We start from the raw sequence: 17,960 nt of genomic DNA, 5'->3' as shown, positions 1-17,960 counted from the left end.
AGGCAGAGACAGGTTGGACTGGTTTTGGGATGCAGTGGGTGGGGGGGAAGAGCTGGGCTGGTTGTGTGGTGCAGTGGGGGGAGGGGATGAACTGGGCTGGTTTAGGGATGCAGTAGGGGAAGGGGAGATTTTGAAACTGGTGAAGTCCACATTGATACCATATGGCTGCAGGGTTCCCAGGCGGAATATGAGTTGCTGTTCCTGCAACCTTCGGGTGGCATCATTGTGGCAGTGCAGGAGGCCCATGATGGACATGTCATCAAGAGAATGGGAGGGGGAGTGGAAATGGTTTGCGACTGGGAGGTGCAGTTGTTTGTTGCGAACTGAGCGGAGGTGTTCTGCAAAGCGGTCCCCAAGCCTCCGCTTGGTTTCCCCAATGTCGAGGAAGCCGCACCGGGTACAGTGGATGCAGTATACCACATTGGCAGATGTGCAGGTGAACCTCTGCTTAATGTGGAATGTCATCTTGGGGCCTGGGATGGGGGTGAGGGAGGAGGTGTGGGGACAAGTGTAGCATTTCCTGCGGTTGCAGGGGAAGGTGCCGGGTGTGGTGGGGTTGGAGGGCAGTGTGGAGCGAACAAGGGAGTCACGGAGAGAGTGGTCTCTCCGGAAAGCAGACAGGGGAGGGGATGGAAAAATGTCTTGGGTGGTGGGGTCGGATTGTAAATGGCGGAAGTGTCGGAGGATAATGCGTTGTATCCGGAGGTTGGTAGGGTGGTGTGTGAGAACGAGGGGGATCCTCTTGGGGCGGTTGTGGCGGGGGCGGGGTGTGAGGGATGTGTCGCGGGAAATGCGGGAGACGCGGTCAAGGGCGTTCTCAATCACCGTGGGGGGAAAGTTGCGGTCCTTAAAGAACTTGGACATCTGGGATGTGCGGGAGTGGAATGTCTTATCGTGGGAGCAGATGCGGCGGAGGCGGAGGAATTGGGAATGGGGGATGGAATTTTTGCAGGAGGGTGGGTGGGAGGAGGTGTATTCTAGGTAGCTGTGGGAGTCGGTGGGCTTGAAATGGACATCAGTTACAAGCTGGTTGCCTGAGATGGAGACTGAGAGGTCCAGGAAGGTGAGGGATGTGCTGGAGATGGCCCAGGTGAACTGAAGGTTGGGGTGGAAGGTGTTGGTGAAGTGGATGAACTGTTCGAGCTCCTCTGGGGAGCAAGAGGCGGCGCCGATACAGTCATCAATGTACCGGAGGAAGAGGTGGGGTTTTGGGCCTGTGTAGGTGCGGAAGAGGGACTGTTCCACGTAACCTACAAAGAGGCAGGCATAGCTGGGGCCCATGCGGGTGCCCATGGCCACCCCCTTAGTCTGTAGGAAGTGGGAGGAGTCAAAAGAGAAGTTGTTGAGTGTGAGGACGAGTTCAGCTAGGCGGATGAGAGTGTCGGTGGAGGGGGCCTGGTCGGGCCTGCGGGACAGGAAGAAGCGGAGGGCCTTGAGGCCATCTCCATGCGGAACCTTAAAGAACTTGGACATCTGGGATGTGCGGGAGTGGAATGTCTTATCGTGGGAGCATCCCTAAACCAGCCCAGTTCATCCCCTCCCCCCACTGCACCACACAACCAGCCCAGCTCTTCCCCCCGACCCATTGCATCCCAAAACCAGTCCAACCTGTCTCTGCCTCCCTAACCGGTTCTTCCTCTCACCCATCCCTTCCTCCCAGCCCAAGCCGCACCCCCAGCTACCTACTAACCTCATCCCACCTCCTTGACCTGTCCGTCTTCCCTGGACTGACCTATCCCCTCCCTACCTCCCCACCTACACCCTCTCCACCTATCTTCTTTACTCTCCATCCTCTGTCCGCCTCCCACTCTCTCCCTATTTATTCCAGTTCCCTCCCCCCATCCCCCTCTCTGATGAAGGGTCTAGGCCCGAAACGTCAGCTTTTGTGCTCCTGAGATGCTGCTTGTCCTGCTGTGTTCATCCAGCCTCACATTTTATTATCAATGCATTGGAATTGTCAGGTCCAGAAGTGAAGTAGTTCCAGATGAAGGTTTCACTGCTAATGAGCCAAGACAAGAGACAGGTAGGCAGTATTAAAAAGATGTAAAGAGACAGCTTTTGGGATTGCATGAATGTGTGGTCGGACCACAAACAGTGGTCTTCCCAGTTTTAAATTGTTGTCTCCACATAGTTCCACAACTTCATGTTCTGTTCAAAGGGCATTACTGACAAGAACGCAGAAGTTAGCTTGTCAATATATCTTGATTTTCCCACCATGTTCTCCAATTTTGAACACCACATGTGCACTGTACAAAGTGAACCATTCAAACCTTAAAAGGAAATGTTGAAATTGTGGAATATAAAGTTAAATTTATTTTATTGAAAATTTAAATAAATTACATGAGGGTTTGACCAAGACCGAAAGGAATTAGATGGAACACCAGCTGAATAAAACAAGCAGTAGTAAGGTGGTATTAGCTGGATGTTCCTGAAGAAAGAACGCAGCCAACCTTTCTTCCATAAGGGGGATTAATTGTGTGGTGTCAGACACAGTTGACTAAATCATTCCTTCTGTCTTTACTGTCTGACTGTACTATGGTTGTAATATTTCCTTTTTAAAAGGCTCAGGGTTAGACATATTTCTCATTTTACAAATTTTAGGAAGTTGTCTTATTATCAAGTCAAGGTAGGATTGAAAACATATTCTATAACTGTTTGAAGTCAGAAGTCACATGACACCAGCTTGTAGTCCAACAGGCTCATTTCAAGTCACACAAGCTTTTGGAGTGCAGCCCCTTCATCAGGTGCAGTTAGTGAGGTGACCACACAGACACACAGTTTATAAGCAGAAAGATCAAAAGATCATAGAATTGGCCTGAGTGGAGTGTCAGATAATAACTCTCTGCAGGTGACCAAGAGTGTTAGAGGCAAGTAAAGTGTTTATAAAGTCAATGTCAGTGCTGTGCTGTCATGATAATCAGGCAGCGCAACAGGAATGTACAAAAGGTGACATCTCAGGTCAGACTCTGACTTGTAGTTTAGAGGCTTGTGTTCAGAATCTGTCTTAGAGTTTTAAGCTTTATTTCCAAAGCAGGAATTTATAAGATACCACACTGACTGTAACTACAAGTTGTGTGTTTCTTCAACAAAACATCTGCAAATAAACAGACATCCTGGATGAAGACTTATTATCTGACACTCCACTCACACCAGTTGTACGATCTTTTGATCTGTCTGCTTATAAATTGTGTGTCTGTGTGTTTTCCTCTCTGACTGCACCTGATGAAGGGACTGCATTCCAAAAGCTTGTGTGATTTCAAATAAACCTGTCAGATTATAACCTGATGCCATGTGGCTTCTGACTTTGTCCATCCCAGTCCAACACCAGCACCTCCATATTGTAAGTGTTTGGAACCAAGTCAGTGCAACAGGTATATGTCGAACATTTGACTTCGAAAGGATGCCTAGTGCTGAAAAGTTCATTAATAACAAAGGATTTCTCCATTATGCCATCTATCGTAACATGCTGCGTCTCACAGTCATAATGAAAGGATGCCCACTTCAATTTAGCAGCGCCAAGAACAGTTATGGACATTTTTAGCATGGGAGGAGGCCCTTCAGCCTATTTTATCTGTACCAGCTCTCTCCCAGAGCAACAAAATTAATCCTTTTCTCGAACTCATTCCACCTATTTCACAGAATTGAAATATATAGGTACATACTTAGGACATTTTAACATCAAGTGAGCAGTTCTCGCACTTCACCTTGTCACTAAAAATTGAAAACGTGACTTACAAAGAGTGAGTTTTTATTTTGTTCTGTTGTGATGATGAAGAAGATGCAAGTCCAAGTGCTGGAACTGGCCTCTTGAACTTAGAAACTTTTAAATGTGTATAAAATGAATTCTGTGCGCATCTACTAAAAGCAGCTCTATGGAAGGATAAGGTGCCAAAGAAGATTTGGTGTATTGTACTTTACCCTATTATACTCCAACCTGTGAAAACAGAACTCTACGACTGTGAGTGTTGAGTTCTGAGAGGTTGCTATCTTGTTTGAATTTACATTGCTCAGTAGAGGCCTATTTTCCCAACAGCAAAATTGGCAATCCAGAAAGAAATGGATATTGGTTTCTCGCATTTGTTAGCTCTAAGTGTCTGTGTAAAGTTTGAGTACAGTTTCCTTCTGTACAGGTGCTTAACCTGCTTTTACAGTTTGAACATTTATTATGCTAATGAAAATTTTTTGAATGGTTTCACCTCCAGTTTTCTTCTTTATGCCTATTTGGTATTTTTTCAGGGTAAGGACGACCTGCAAAATCTGACATTGGGTTTTGAAAGACATCAGCCTTTATTTTAGAGAGATAATGGGAACTGCAGATGCTCGAGAATGCGAGATAACAACGTGTGGAGCTGGATGAACACAGCAGACCAAGCAGCATCTCAGGAGCACAAAATCTGACGTTTCGGGCCTCGACCCTTCATCAGAAAAGGGGGAGGTGGAGAGGGTTCTGAAATAAATAGGGAGAGGGGGGAGGCGAATTGAAGATGGATAGAGGAGAAGATGGTGGAGAGGAGAGTATGGGTGGGGAGGTAGGGAGGGGTTAGGTCAGTCTGGGGAGGCCGGACAGGTCAAGGGGGCGGGATGAGGTTAGTAGGTAAGAAATGGGGGTGCAGCATGAGGTGGGGGGCGTGGATAGGTGAGAGGAAGAATAGGTTAGGGAGGCAGGGACGAGCTGGGCTGGTTTTGGGATGCAGTGGGAGGACCGGAGATGTTGAAGCTTGTGAAATCCACATTGATACCATTGGGCTGCAGGGTTCCCAAGCGGACGATGAGTTGCTGTTCCTGCAACCTTCGGGTGGCATCATTATGGCACTGCAGGAGGCCCAGGATGGACATGTCATCTAAGGATTGGGAGGGGGAGTTGAAATGGTTCGTGACTGGGAGGTGCAGTTGTTTCTTGCAAACTGAGCATAGGAGTTCTGCAATGCAGTCCCCAAGCCTCCGCATCGTTTCCCCAATGCAGAGGAAGCCACAGCGGGTACAGCGGATGTTTTGGATGTTTCTTAAGCATTGATTTTCATTCAAAGTTGGTTGGATTTTGCTGAAGCAATAGACATAACTCACTCTGACGTAGACAATGCCAGAGATAACGTTTCGGGTCCTGTGACCCTTCCTCAGATCTCACTCTTCACTGATGCTGCCAGACCTGCTGAGCTTTTCCAGCAACTTCTGCTTTTGTTCCTGATTTACAGTGCCCACAGCTCTTTTGTTTTTTATGACACAGACAAAACTTGATCTCTGCAGGTAGCATGATGCTGCATCCTCCAACTTCCCTGTCTTTTTGTGATGTAATATTGTCTTTTTAGGGCAGAAGTGGCTTTTTTTTTTGTTTGTTTTAACTTCTGCACATACTTTCTTTGCAGGTTAAAAGTCTACACCTTTTTCAGTTCACTGCAGTGCTGCATAATGAAGACATTCAACATTCTTTTTTTAAAAAAGCAGAAAATCAGTGTTGTTTGTTTTCCAAAATGTGATGTGCAAGTGCAACACTTAACAGTGTGTTCATCAAACTATTGTTTCCTTTGATATTTGTGTTGCAGAAATTTCTAGAACCATTTCATATATATTTTTCTTGATATATTTTAGCAGCTTTCCTGGAGCAAGTCTGTTTTCCTCAGGACGAGATGACTCTCAGACGTACTTCCTTTATTGTGAGATTTAATTGGGGTAAAATGAGGAGGATTTTTATTCACTGAGACACACATGACTATATATTGAAAGCATTGGAAAATGCATCCTGTTAGGACTGTCATATTATCTGGTGTTTGTACCAGGCTTTCTGATTAACTGCAAGTGATTAAGGATGCTAATGGATGCTATATGTTATTACAAAAGGAAATGAACATACAAGTAAGGATTTTATGCCACAGTTATACATAGCATTGAAGCCGTACCTCAATTATGGCATATAATATAAGTTGCCTCATTTAAGGAGGCAGTTCAGATTTAGGTTTACAAGAACAATACTTGTAATTAATGGGTTGTCTTATGAAGTAAGATCAGAAGGACTGGGAAGGATTAGAAGGACCTCCTCACTTATACTCTCCTCTCTACCTATCTTCTTTTCTCTCTATCTTCAGTCTGCCTCCCCCTCTCTCCCTATTTATTCCAGTTCCCTCCCCCCATCCCCCTCTCTGATGAAGGGTCTAGGCCCGAGACATCAGCTTTTGTGCTCCTGAGATGCTGCTTGGCCTGCTGTGTTCATCCAGCTCCACACTTTGTTATCTTAGAAGGACTGGACTTGTTTTTGCTGAAATTGAGAAGAGTAAGGAGGTGATTTCCTTGAACTATATATGATTCTGAATGGTCTTCACAAGGAATATGTAGAAAGATTTTTCCTATACTTTGGCGAGCGCAGAACGAGGGACACATGCAAAATTTGAAGTTGCCACTCGAGGACAGATGAGCAGAGCATTTTTTTCTCTGATAGTTGTATGACATTGGAAGTAGCTGCCTCCTAAGATGATAGAGTTGGGGTCATTGAATATTTTAAGGTGGACTTCGATTCTTGTAAGGCAGGGAAAAGGCCTCTATTAGTTGTAGTCATACCAAGCACAAAGGAAAACTTTTGTGGTTGTTAGACATAGTCATCTCACCTCCAGGACATCTCTGTAGGAGTTCCTCAGGGCAGTGTCCAGGGCCAAACATCTGTGCTGCTTCAGCTTCCTTCTATAAAGTCAGAAGTGGGAATGTTTGCTGATGACTGCACAATGTTCAGGACCATTTCCAACTCCGTAGACAATAAAGCAGTCCATGTTCAAATGTGGCAAGACCAAATATATTATCCAGGCTTAGGCTGATACAGTGCTAGGTAACATTTGCACCACACAAGTGCCAAGCAATGGCCATCTCCAACAAGGGAGAATTTAGCCATCATCTCTCGACATTTAATGCTGTTACCACCGCTGAATCCCCCACCATCAACACCACGGGTGTTACTGTTGACCAGAAACTGAACAAGATCAGCTACATAAATACTATCGATTCAAAAGCTGGCCACCTTGTTGTGTGCAGATGATTTTCATCACTCCATTTTTACCAAGATTTGACAGTGGAAATTTGGGATTTGCCATATTTCTGAAGAGTCAAACGGCAGCATGCTTTTCTTTTCGTGAATTCTTTGCAATTTATTGCATTAAAAACTCCTATTGCCAGAAAAAGAAATTATGTGGCTAAGCGACTTTCTTCCAATGTCTTGTGAGAAGTGCCATTCAGAGGTGGTTACATTCTTACCTTGTGATCAGTCGGGATCAGTCGGGCTGGATATGAGATGAGGCTGGTGGTGGGAAGATTTTGAAGCAGGTACTTCAGAGAAGGCAGCCCCAACCCATTCAGCCTCTCCCTACAGTCAGACTCTCCAACCCTGGCAATGTTCTTGTAAATCTTTTCTGAACCCTTTCAAATTTCACGACAACTTTCCAAAAGCAAGGAAACCTGAATTGAGTGCAGTATTCCAAAAATGGCCAAACCAATGTCCTTTGTAGCTGCAACGTGACTTCCCAACTTCTATATTGAGTGCTGTGACCAACAAAAGCAAGCATATTAAACGCCTTCTTCACTACCTGCAACTCCACTTTCAAGGAACTCTGAACCTGCACCCCAAGTTTGTTTGGCGACACTGCCGAGGACCTTACCATTAAGTGTATAAGTTCTGCCCTGATGTGCCCAACCAAAACCTAAAACCCTTTCCACATTAAACCTAATTGTCTGCTATTTGCTTGGTGGTATATAAAAAAAGGGAACAGTTTCTGCTTGTTCAGGCAACCCATACCCGACATCCAGAGGTTGATTTCCTAATGGCTTGAATTGGAACTGGTTAACAGATTGAGTTTTGGGATGCTTCAGGATGTCTTTATATATGCTGTGCCTCAGGCAGGTGTCAAATTGTATTTTCAAATACAGTTCTGCATATAGATAGCATAACATAAGAAGAACAGGACTAAGTAGAATTATCCTTCAAAGCCTTGTTGAGTTGATTTGTCTGTTTTGTTACTTACTTCTACATTTATTAAATCCACTTTTTTTAAAACATTCTTTCACAGGATGAGGGCACTGCTGGCAAGGCTAACATTTGTTTCCCATCCAGGAATGGCTTGGTGGGCCATTTTGGAAGTCAGTAGAGAGTCAGCCATATTCCTGTGAATTTGAAGTCAGATACCAGAATTGCTCAGGAAAGCAGATTCCCTTCCCTCAAGAATAGATTAGTGAATTCAGTTTTCTGTTACAACAATTTGTGATAGTTTCATCGACACTGTTACTTTGAGCTCGAAATCTTCATTAATTGAATGTCATTTCCAGCAGATGCTTTTGTATTTTGTATTTAATATTAGGATGTTAGTTTTAACTTAATTTCTTATTAACATTTAATCATTAATTTCAGGACGTTTCTCAGATTTTATATGCTTCCTCTCCATTAGGCTTTTAAAGAAGAAATTGCCCCAGTCAAACAAGAAGTCAAAATATTAAATGATCTGGCCAATCAGTTATCTCCACTTGATGTCTCTTTATCTCCAAGGATTTCTCACCAGCTTGATGACCGAAATATGAGGTGGAAATTCATACAGGTAATGGTGAAAACATTTTCAAAGCCAGCCAATCTGTTGTAGAAAGCATGTACAAATAATTTGGCTTCGAACAGATGAGCAAGATAAAGAACCCTTTCAATTTAAGCAAGCAATTAATATTTTATTATCATGGTTTATAAAGTTATTCAATTTTATAATATTTCTTTTTCAAAAATACAATGTTCTGGTCTGCAGTCTGCACTTTAGAATGTATTCGCAAAACAAAATCCAAATAGTGAGAGATGTGAGCATCCAAACCACAGTCTGAAATGGTTCAGGACTGGACAATTTGAATATATTCATAATGAAGCTGCAGGTAGCAGATATTTTTCCCGATCCATCTAAAAGAATTTGGAATTGGACCATTGTGATAACTGCTGTGCACTTCAGTATTATGTATTGTTTCATATATTTTAAGCCCCTGAGAAAGACAAACTTGGATGAATTACAACAAAGATATACTTGATGCATTGAAGGGAAGAACAACATAAAATTTTATGAACTGCATGTATTTCTTTCAATTGAGCAGATTTTGATTGATGTCAGCAAAGTAGTACATGAAAATTTCCTTTATCCCATAAAGCCTCATGAAATGTTTTATTGAGCAAATTATTTCAGTCTTGTTCTGTGTCAGTAGCTCGCTTGGCCACGTAGCACAATAAAACTCCTTACTGGTTCTAGGAAGCAGACAAAAACATAAGAAATAGCACCAGGATCTGGATGTTCTACCTCTCGACCCTGCCTCACCATCCTATAAGAACATGGCTGACCGCCCCAGGACTCAACTCCTCTTCCATACCAGCTTCTCAGAGCCCTCAACTTCTCTATTTCAAAAATCTTATCTACCACCTTCTTTAAATACTTTCAGTGATCTACCTTTCACAATTCTCTTGTATTCTAAACAATCGCTACCTGCTGAAAGAAGAAATTCCTTTGCATCTCAGGTTTCAATAAATGTTCCCTTCTTCTGTAACTATGTCGCTGAGTTTGAGATTTCCACACTAATGGAAACATTGTCTTCACATCTAGCCTGTCAAGCCCTCTCAAAATTTTGTGTTTCAGTAAGATCACCCCTCATTCTCCTAAACTTGAATGAATAAAGACCTTCTGTGTAACCATTCTTGATAAATCATGATCCGATGAATCAGCCCGGTGAATCTCTTTTGAACTGCTTCCCATGGCTGTGTATTCTTTCTTGTATTTCTCCAAGTGTGACCTCCTCAATAGCCTGATCAGTTGCAAAAAAGCTTCCCCTTTTTTGAACTAAAACCTCCTTCCAATAAAGGCCAAAATTCCATTTGCCTTCTTAATTACTTGCATCACCATAATCATGGCTCACATCAACTCCAACCTACCAAAGTGCTTTGATCCTCTGCAATTCACCTACCACTGCAACAGGTCTACAGCTGATCCCTGGCCTGACAGTCATCCTTGGAATGTCTGGATAACAAGGATACCTACATCAGGCTGTTACTTTTTGATCAGAGCTCCACCTTCCACACTGTAATTCCAAACAAACTCCTCTCTGAACTCTGAGACCTCGGCCTCAGCATCCCTCTCTGTAACAGGATTCTCGACTTCCTGACCCAGAGGCCGCAATCAGTAAGGATAGGTGACAACACTTCCTCCACCGTAAGCCTCAACGCCGGTGCCCAGCAAAGCTGCATACTCAGGCCCCTACTCTATACTCCTTATGCAATCATGACTGTGTGGTCCCAACTCTATTTATAATTTTGCTGATGACGCTTCCATTGTAGGTCGGACCTCAAACAACAATAAGTCAGATTACAGGAAAAACAATTGAGTGCTTGCTGGCATGATGGAAAGATAACAGTCTCTCCATCAACATAAGCAAAATGAAGGAGCTGGTCATTGATTTCAGGAAGCTTGTGTCTGCAGCAATGGTGCTGAAGTGGAGATGGTTGACAGTGTCAAGTTCCTGGGAATGTTGCTCACCAACAATCTGTCCTGGTCTACCCATGTCGACGCAATGGTCAAGGTGGCTAAGGAAATTCAGCATGTCCATGAGGAACCTACCTATTTTTGTAGATGCATCCTATCTGGATGCATCACTGTGTGGTATGGCAGTTGCTGTTCCCAAGACTGCAAGAAGCTGAAGAGAATCATGAGCACAGCCCAATCCATCACGCAAACTAGCGTTCCATCCATTGACTCCATCCACACTTCCCACTGCCTTGGGAAAGCAACCAACATAATCAAAATACCCCCTCACTCTGGTTATACTCTCTTCCGTCCTCTTCTGTCAGGCAGAGGACATCAGTTTGAAAACGCGTACAAATAGATTTAAGAACAGCCTCTATTCTGTTGTGACTTTTGAACGGACCTCTCAAATGTTAATTCTGATCTCTCTCTCTCAGCATCTTCTCTGTGGCTGTAACACTGTATTCTGCACGTTGTACGGTATGATTTGCCTCTACAGCATGCAAATCAACACTTTTCACAGTATCTGAGTACATGTGACAGCAATAAATCAATCAGTCACCTGCATGCTAGTATGTGTTTCATGGACTACAGCATCCAAGTCCCCTACGCTGCAATTTTTCAGAGTCTTCCCCCTATTTAAGTAATAGTCTATCTTTTGATACTTCCTACCAAAGTGTACTTTCCTACATTAAACTCTATCTGCCAACTTTTTCCGACTTGCTCAACCTGTCTATCCCCTTGCAGATTCTTTGTCCTCATGAGAACATTCCCTCCCACTATTTTTGTAGCATCAGCAAATTTGGATGGATTTATGCCTTGTCCCCTCCTCTAAGTTATGAATGTAGATAGTAAATAATTGTAGTCCTAGGGCTGATCCGTGTGGCACTCCACTAGTTATGGCTTTCCGGCCTGATAAAGATGGTGGTTAGAAAATAATTGGCTGAACCATTGAAATGAAAAATGTGAAAAAAAAATGCATTTTCATTGTTTGTGAAATTGTCAAATTGTCGATAATAAAATATAAATATTACTGTAGTTCTTGATGAATACAGTTTATCATTGAGCTTTATGAAAATTCTGAATATAGTTCATGATTTATTATAGCATCAGTTTTCATGCATCTTTATCGGAGAATTCAGATTTTTTTGTCAAAAATTGTGCTGTGCCACACATGATATTTGCTAAATCTCTCCTGTCCCAGCAGTTCAACTTGTTCAGTTTTGACATTACTTTTGTAAGGACCCCACAGTTGAGCTACCTTGCGTTGATAGTTCACTACACACTTCTTGCAGTAAAACAAATGCTCCTCAGACCAAACTTCGGAACCCCGCCCACGGCCGACGGAACCCCGCCCATGGCCGACGACCTCATTGCTCCGCCCACAACCTCCACAGCCAGCAACTCCAGAGGAGACAGCCACACCGAGCCCTGCCGCATCTTCACCATCCCCCCGGACCTCCCACTGACTGAGGACGAATGGTCAGTCCTTAGTAAGGGGCTCACCTTTGTCCCCCTACAACCACACATCAACGAATACTAGTCACAGTTGGACATAGAGCAGTTTTTCCGCCGTCTTCGCCTCCATGCCTACTTCTTCAACCGGGAACCTAACCCTCCCTCCACTGACCCCTTCACCCGCTTCCAACACAAGTCCTCCTCCTGGACACCACCCCCAGGCCTCCTACCCTCCCTCGACCTCTTCATTTCCAACTGCCGTCGAGACATTAACCGCCTCAACCTCTCAACCCCTCTCACCCACTCCAACCTCTCCCCCGCAGAATGGGCAGCCCTCCGCTCCCTCCGCTCCAACCCCAACCTCACCATCAAACCTGCAGACAAGGGTAGCGCAGTGGTAGGATGGCGCACTGACCTCTACACCGCCGAGGCCAGACGCCAACTCTCCGACACCACCTCCTACCGCCCCCTCGATCATGACCCCACACCCGAGCACCAAACCATCATCTCCAACACCATTCATGACCTCATCACCTCAGGGGACCTCCCACCCACAGCCTCCAACCTCATTGTTCCCCAACCCCGCACGGCCCGTTTCTATCTCCTTCCCAAAATCCACAAACCCGCCTGCCCTGGTCGACCCATCGTCTCAGCCTGCTCCTGCCCCACCGAACTCATCTCCACCTATCTGGACTCCATTTTCTCCCCTTTGGTCCAGGAACTTCCCACCTACGTCCGTGACACCACCCACGCCCTCCACTTCCTCCAGGACTTCCAATTCCCTGGCTCCCAACACCTCATATTCACCATGGACGTCCAGTCCCTATACACCTGCATTCCGCATGCAGATGGCCTCAAGGCCCCCGCTTCTTCCTGTCCCGCAGGCCCGACCAATCCCCCTCCACCGACACTCTCATCCACCTAGCTGAACTCGTCCTCAACCTCAACAATTTCTCTTTTGACTCCTCCCACTTCCTACAGACTAAGGGGGTGGCCATGGGCACCTGCGTGGGCCCCAGCTATGCCTGCCTCTTTGTAGGTTACATGGAACAGTCCCTCTTCCGCACCTACACAGGCCCCAAACCGCACCTCTTCCTCCGGTACATTGATGACTGTATCGGCGCCGCCTCTTGCTCCCCAGAGGAGCTCGAACAGTTCATCCACTTCACCAACACCTTCCACCCCAACCTTCAGTTCACCTGGGCCATCTCCAGCACATCCCTCACCTTCCTGGACCTCTCAGTCTCCATCTCAGGCAACCAGCTTGTAACTGATGTCCATTTCAAGCCCACCGACTCCCACAGCTACCGAGAAAACACCTCCTCCCACCCACCCTCCTGCAAAAATTCCATCCCCTATTCCCAATTCCTCCGCCTCCGCCGCATCTGCTCCCATGATAAGACATTCCACTCCCGCACATCCCAGATGTCCAAGTTCTTCAAGGACCGCAACTTTCCCCCCACAGTGATCGAGAACGCCCTTGACCGCGTCTCCCGTATTTCCCGCTACACATCCCTCACACCCCGCCCCCACCCCAACCGCCCTAAGAGGATCCCCCTCATTCTCACACACCCCCCTACCAACCTCCGGATACAACGCATCATCCTCCGACAATTTCGCCATTTACAATCCGACCCCACCACCCAAGACATTTTTCCATCCCCACCCCTGTCTGCTTTCCGGAGAGACCACTCTCTCCGTGACTCACTTGTTCGCTCCACACTGCCCTCCCTCTCACCTTATGACGGTGAGTTCACTGCAATGCTTATTTCAGTGAGAGAAGCGCTTCAGAAGACAAAAATCTCAACTTTACCAAACAAATAAACTTTTGATGCTGGCTTCACTGAAATGCTTATTTCAGTGAGATAAGCAATTCAGAAGACAAAAATATCAACTTCACCAAACCACTCAACTTTTGATGCTGAGTTCACTGAAGTGCGTATTTCAGTGAGATAAGCAGTTCAGAAGATTAAAATCTCAACTTCACCAAACGATTCAACTGTCGATGCTGGGTTCACTGAAGTGCTTATTTCAGTGAGATAAGCCCATCAGAATACCAAAATCTAAACTTCACCAAACCACTCAACTTTCGATGCTGGGTTTACTGAAGTGCTTATTTCAGTGAGATAAGCACTTCAGAAGACCAAAATGACAACAACACCGAACGACTCCATCTCTGATGCTCATTTCACTGAAATGCCGATTTCAGTGAGATAAGCACTTTTTGAAGACCAAAATCTCAACTTCACCAAACGACTCAACTTTCGATGCTGGGTTCACTGACGTGCTTATTTCAGTGAGATAAGCACTTCAGAAGGACAAAATCTCAACTTCACCAAACGACTCAACTTTTGATGCTGGTTTCACTGAAATGCTTCTTTCAGTCAGATAAGCACTTCAGAAGGCCAAAATCACAACTTCACAAAACCACGCATCTTTGGATGCTGAGTTCACTGAAATGCTTATTTCAGTGAGATAAGCACTTCAGAAGGACAAAATCCCAACCTCAGCAATCGTCTCAACCTTCGATGCTGGTTTCACTGAAGTGCTTATTTCAGTGAGATAAGCACTTCAGAAGACCAATATCAAAACATTACTAAAAGACTCAACTTTTGATGCTTGATTTATCCAACTGCTTATTTCAGTGAGATAAGCTTTTCAGAAGACCAAAATCTAAACTTCACCAATCGACTCAACTTCTGATGCTGGTCTCACTGAAATGCTTCTTTCAGTCAGATATGCACTTCAGAAGGCCAAAATCTCAACTTCACCAAACCACCCAACTTTCGATGCTGGGTTCACTGAAGTGCTTCTTTCATTGAGATGAGCACTTCAGAAGACCAAAATCTAAACTTCACCAAACCACTCAAATTTTGATGTTATTTTGAATGAATTGCTTATCTCTGTGAGATAATCCCTTCAGGATGCTAAAATCCCAACCTCATCGAACGACTCAACTTTTGATGCAGGTTTTATTGAAATGCTTCTTTCAGTCAGATAAGCACTTCAGAAGTCCAAAATCCCAACTTGACCAAAACACAAAACTTATGATGCTGGGTTCACTGAAGAGCTGATTTCAGTCAGTTAAGCACTTCAGAAGGCCAAAATCATAACTTCACAAAACCACACATCTTTCGATGCTGAGTTCACTGAAGTGCTTATTTCAGTGAGATAAGCACTTCAGAATGCCAAAATCCCAACCTCAGCAATCGTCTCAACTATTGATTGTGGTTTCACTGAATTGCTTATTTCAGTGAGATAAGCACTTCAGAAGACCAATATCAAATCTTCACTAAACGACTCAACTTTTGATGCTTGATTTACCCAAATGCTTATTTCAGTGAGATAAGCTTTTCAGAAGACCAAAATCTAAACTACACCAAACCACTCAAATTTCGATGTTGTTTTGAATGATGTGCTTATCTTTGTGAGATAAGCTCTTCAGAGGGCCAAAATCCCATCCTCACCAAACGACTCAACTTTTGATGATGGTTTCACTGAAATGCTTCTTTCAGTCAGATATGCACATCAGAAGGCCAAAATCTCAACTTCACCAAACCACACAACTTTCAATCCTGGATTTACCCAAATGCTTATTTCAGTGAGATAAGCACTTAAGTAGACCAAAATCCCAACTTCACCAAACCACAAAACTTATGATGCTGGGTTCACTGAAGAGCGTATTTCTGTCAGATCAGCACTTCAGAAGGCAAAAATCACAACTTCACAAAACCACACATCTTTCGATGCTGGGTTCACTGAAGTGCTTATTTCAGAGAGATAAGCACTTCACGACGCCAAAATCCCAACCTCACCAAACGACTCAACTTTTGATGCTGGTTTCACTGAATTGCTTATTTCAGTGAGATAAGCACTTCAGAAGGCCAAAATCTAAACTTCACTAAACGACTCAACTTTTGATGCTGGTTTCACTGAAATGCTTCTTTCAGTCAGATATGCACATCAGAAGGCCAAAATCACAACATCACCAAACCACCCAACTTTCGATCCTGGATTTACCCAAATGCTTATTTCAGTGAGATAAGCACTTCAGAAGACCAAAATCTAAACTTCACCAAACCACTCAACTTTTGATGCTGGGTTCACTGAAGTGCTTATTTCAGAGAGATAAGCACTTCACTACGCCAAAATCCCATCCTCACCAAACGACTCATCTTTTGATGCTGGTTTCACTGAATTGCTTCTTTCAGTGAGATAAGCACTTCAGAAGGCCAAAATCACAACTTCACAAAACCACACATCTTTCGATGCTGAGTGCACTGAAGTGCTTATTTCAGCGAGATAAGCACTTCAGAATGCCAAAATCCCAACCTCACCCAACGACTCAACATTTGATGCTGGTTTCACTGAAATGCTTCTTTGAGTCAGATATGCACATCAGAGGCCAAAATCTCAACTTCACCAAACCACCCAACTTTCGATCCTAGATTTACCCAAATGCTTATTTCAGTGCGATAAGCACTTCAGTAGACCAAAATCTAAACTTCACCAAACCACTCAACTTTTGATGCTGGGTTCACTGAAGTGCTTATTTCAGAGAGATAAGCACTTCACTACGCCAAAATCCCCACCTCACCAAACGACTCATCTTTTGATGCTGGTTTCACTGAAGTGCTTATTTCAGAGAGGTAAGCACTTCAGAAGGCCAAAATCTAAACTTCACTAAACGACTCAACTTTTGATGCTGATTTCACTGAAATGCTTCTTTCAGTCAGATATGCACATCAGAAGGCCAAAATCTCAACTTCCCCAAACCACCCAACTTTCGATCCTCGATTTACCCAAATGCTTATTTCAGTGAGATAAGCACTTCACTACGCCAAAATCTAAACTTCACCAAACCACTCAACTTTCGATGCTGGGTTCACTGAAGTGCTTATTTCAGAGAGAGAAGCACTTCACTGCGCCAAAAATCCCAACGTCACCAAACGACTCAACTTTTGATGCTGGTTTCACGGAATTGCTTATTTCAGTGAGGCAAGCACTTCAGAAGGCCAAAATCTCAACTTCACAAAACCACCCAACTTTTGATCCTGGATTTACCAAAATGCTTATTTCAGCGAGATAAGCACTTCAGAATGCCAAAATCCCAACCTCACCCAACGACTCAACTTGTGATGCTGGTTTCACTGAAATGCTTCTTTCAGTCAGATATGCACATCAGAAGTCCAAGATCTCAACATCACCAAACCACCCAACTTACGGTCCTGGATTTACCCAAATGCTTATTTCAGTGAGATAATCACTTCAGAAGACCAAAATCTAAACTTCACCAAACCACTCAACTTTCGATGCTGGATTCACTGAACTGCTTATTTCAGAGAGATAAGTACTTCACTATGCCAAAAATCCCAACCTCAGCAAACGACTCAACTTTTGATGCTGGTTTCACTGAATTGCTTATTTCAGTGAGACAAGCACTTCAGAAGGCCAAAATCCCAACTTCACAAAACCCACCCATCTTTCGATCCTGGATTTACCCAAATGCTTATTTCAGTGAGATAAGCACTTCAGTAGACCAAAATCTAAACTTCACCAAACCACTCAACTTTCTATGCTGGGTTCACTGAAGTGCTTATTTCAGTGAGATAAGCACTTCAGAAGTCCAAAACCCCAACTTCACCAAACCACAAAACTTATGATGCTTGTTTCACTGAAGAGCTTATTTCAGTCAGATAAGCACTTCAGAAGGCCAAAATCTCAACTTCACCAAACCACCCAACTTTCGATCCTGGATTTACCCAAATGCTTATTTCAGTGAGATAAGCACTTGAGAAGACCAAAATCTAAACTTCACCAAACCACTCAACTTTCGATGCTGCGTTCACTGAAGTGCTTATTTCAGTGAGATAAGCACTTCAGAAGTCCAAAATCCCAACTTCACCTAACCACAAAACTTATGATGCTGGTTTCACTGAATTGCTTATTTCAGTGAGATAAGCACTTCAGAAGGCCAAAATCTAAACTTCACTAAAC

Source organism: Stegostoma tigrinum, unplaced genomic scaffold, assembly GCF_030684315.1.
Source record: "Stegostoma tigrinum isolate sSteTig4 unplaced genomic scaffold, sSteTig4.hap1 scaffold_73, whole genome shotgun sequence".
Classification (NCBI taxonomy): Eukaryota; Metazoa; Chordata; class Chondrichthyes; order Orectolobiformes; family Stegostomatidae; genus Stegostoma; species Stegostoma tigrinum.
The sequence above is the reverse complement of the archived record's forward strand: the minus strand, read 5'-3'. Positions refer to the sequence as shown.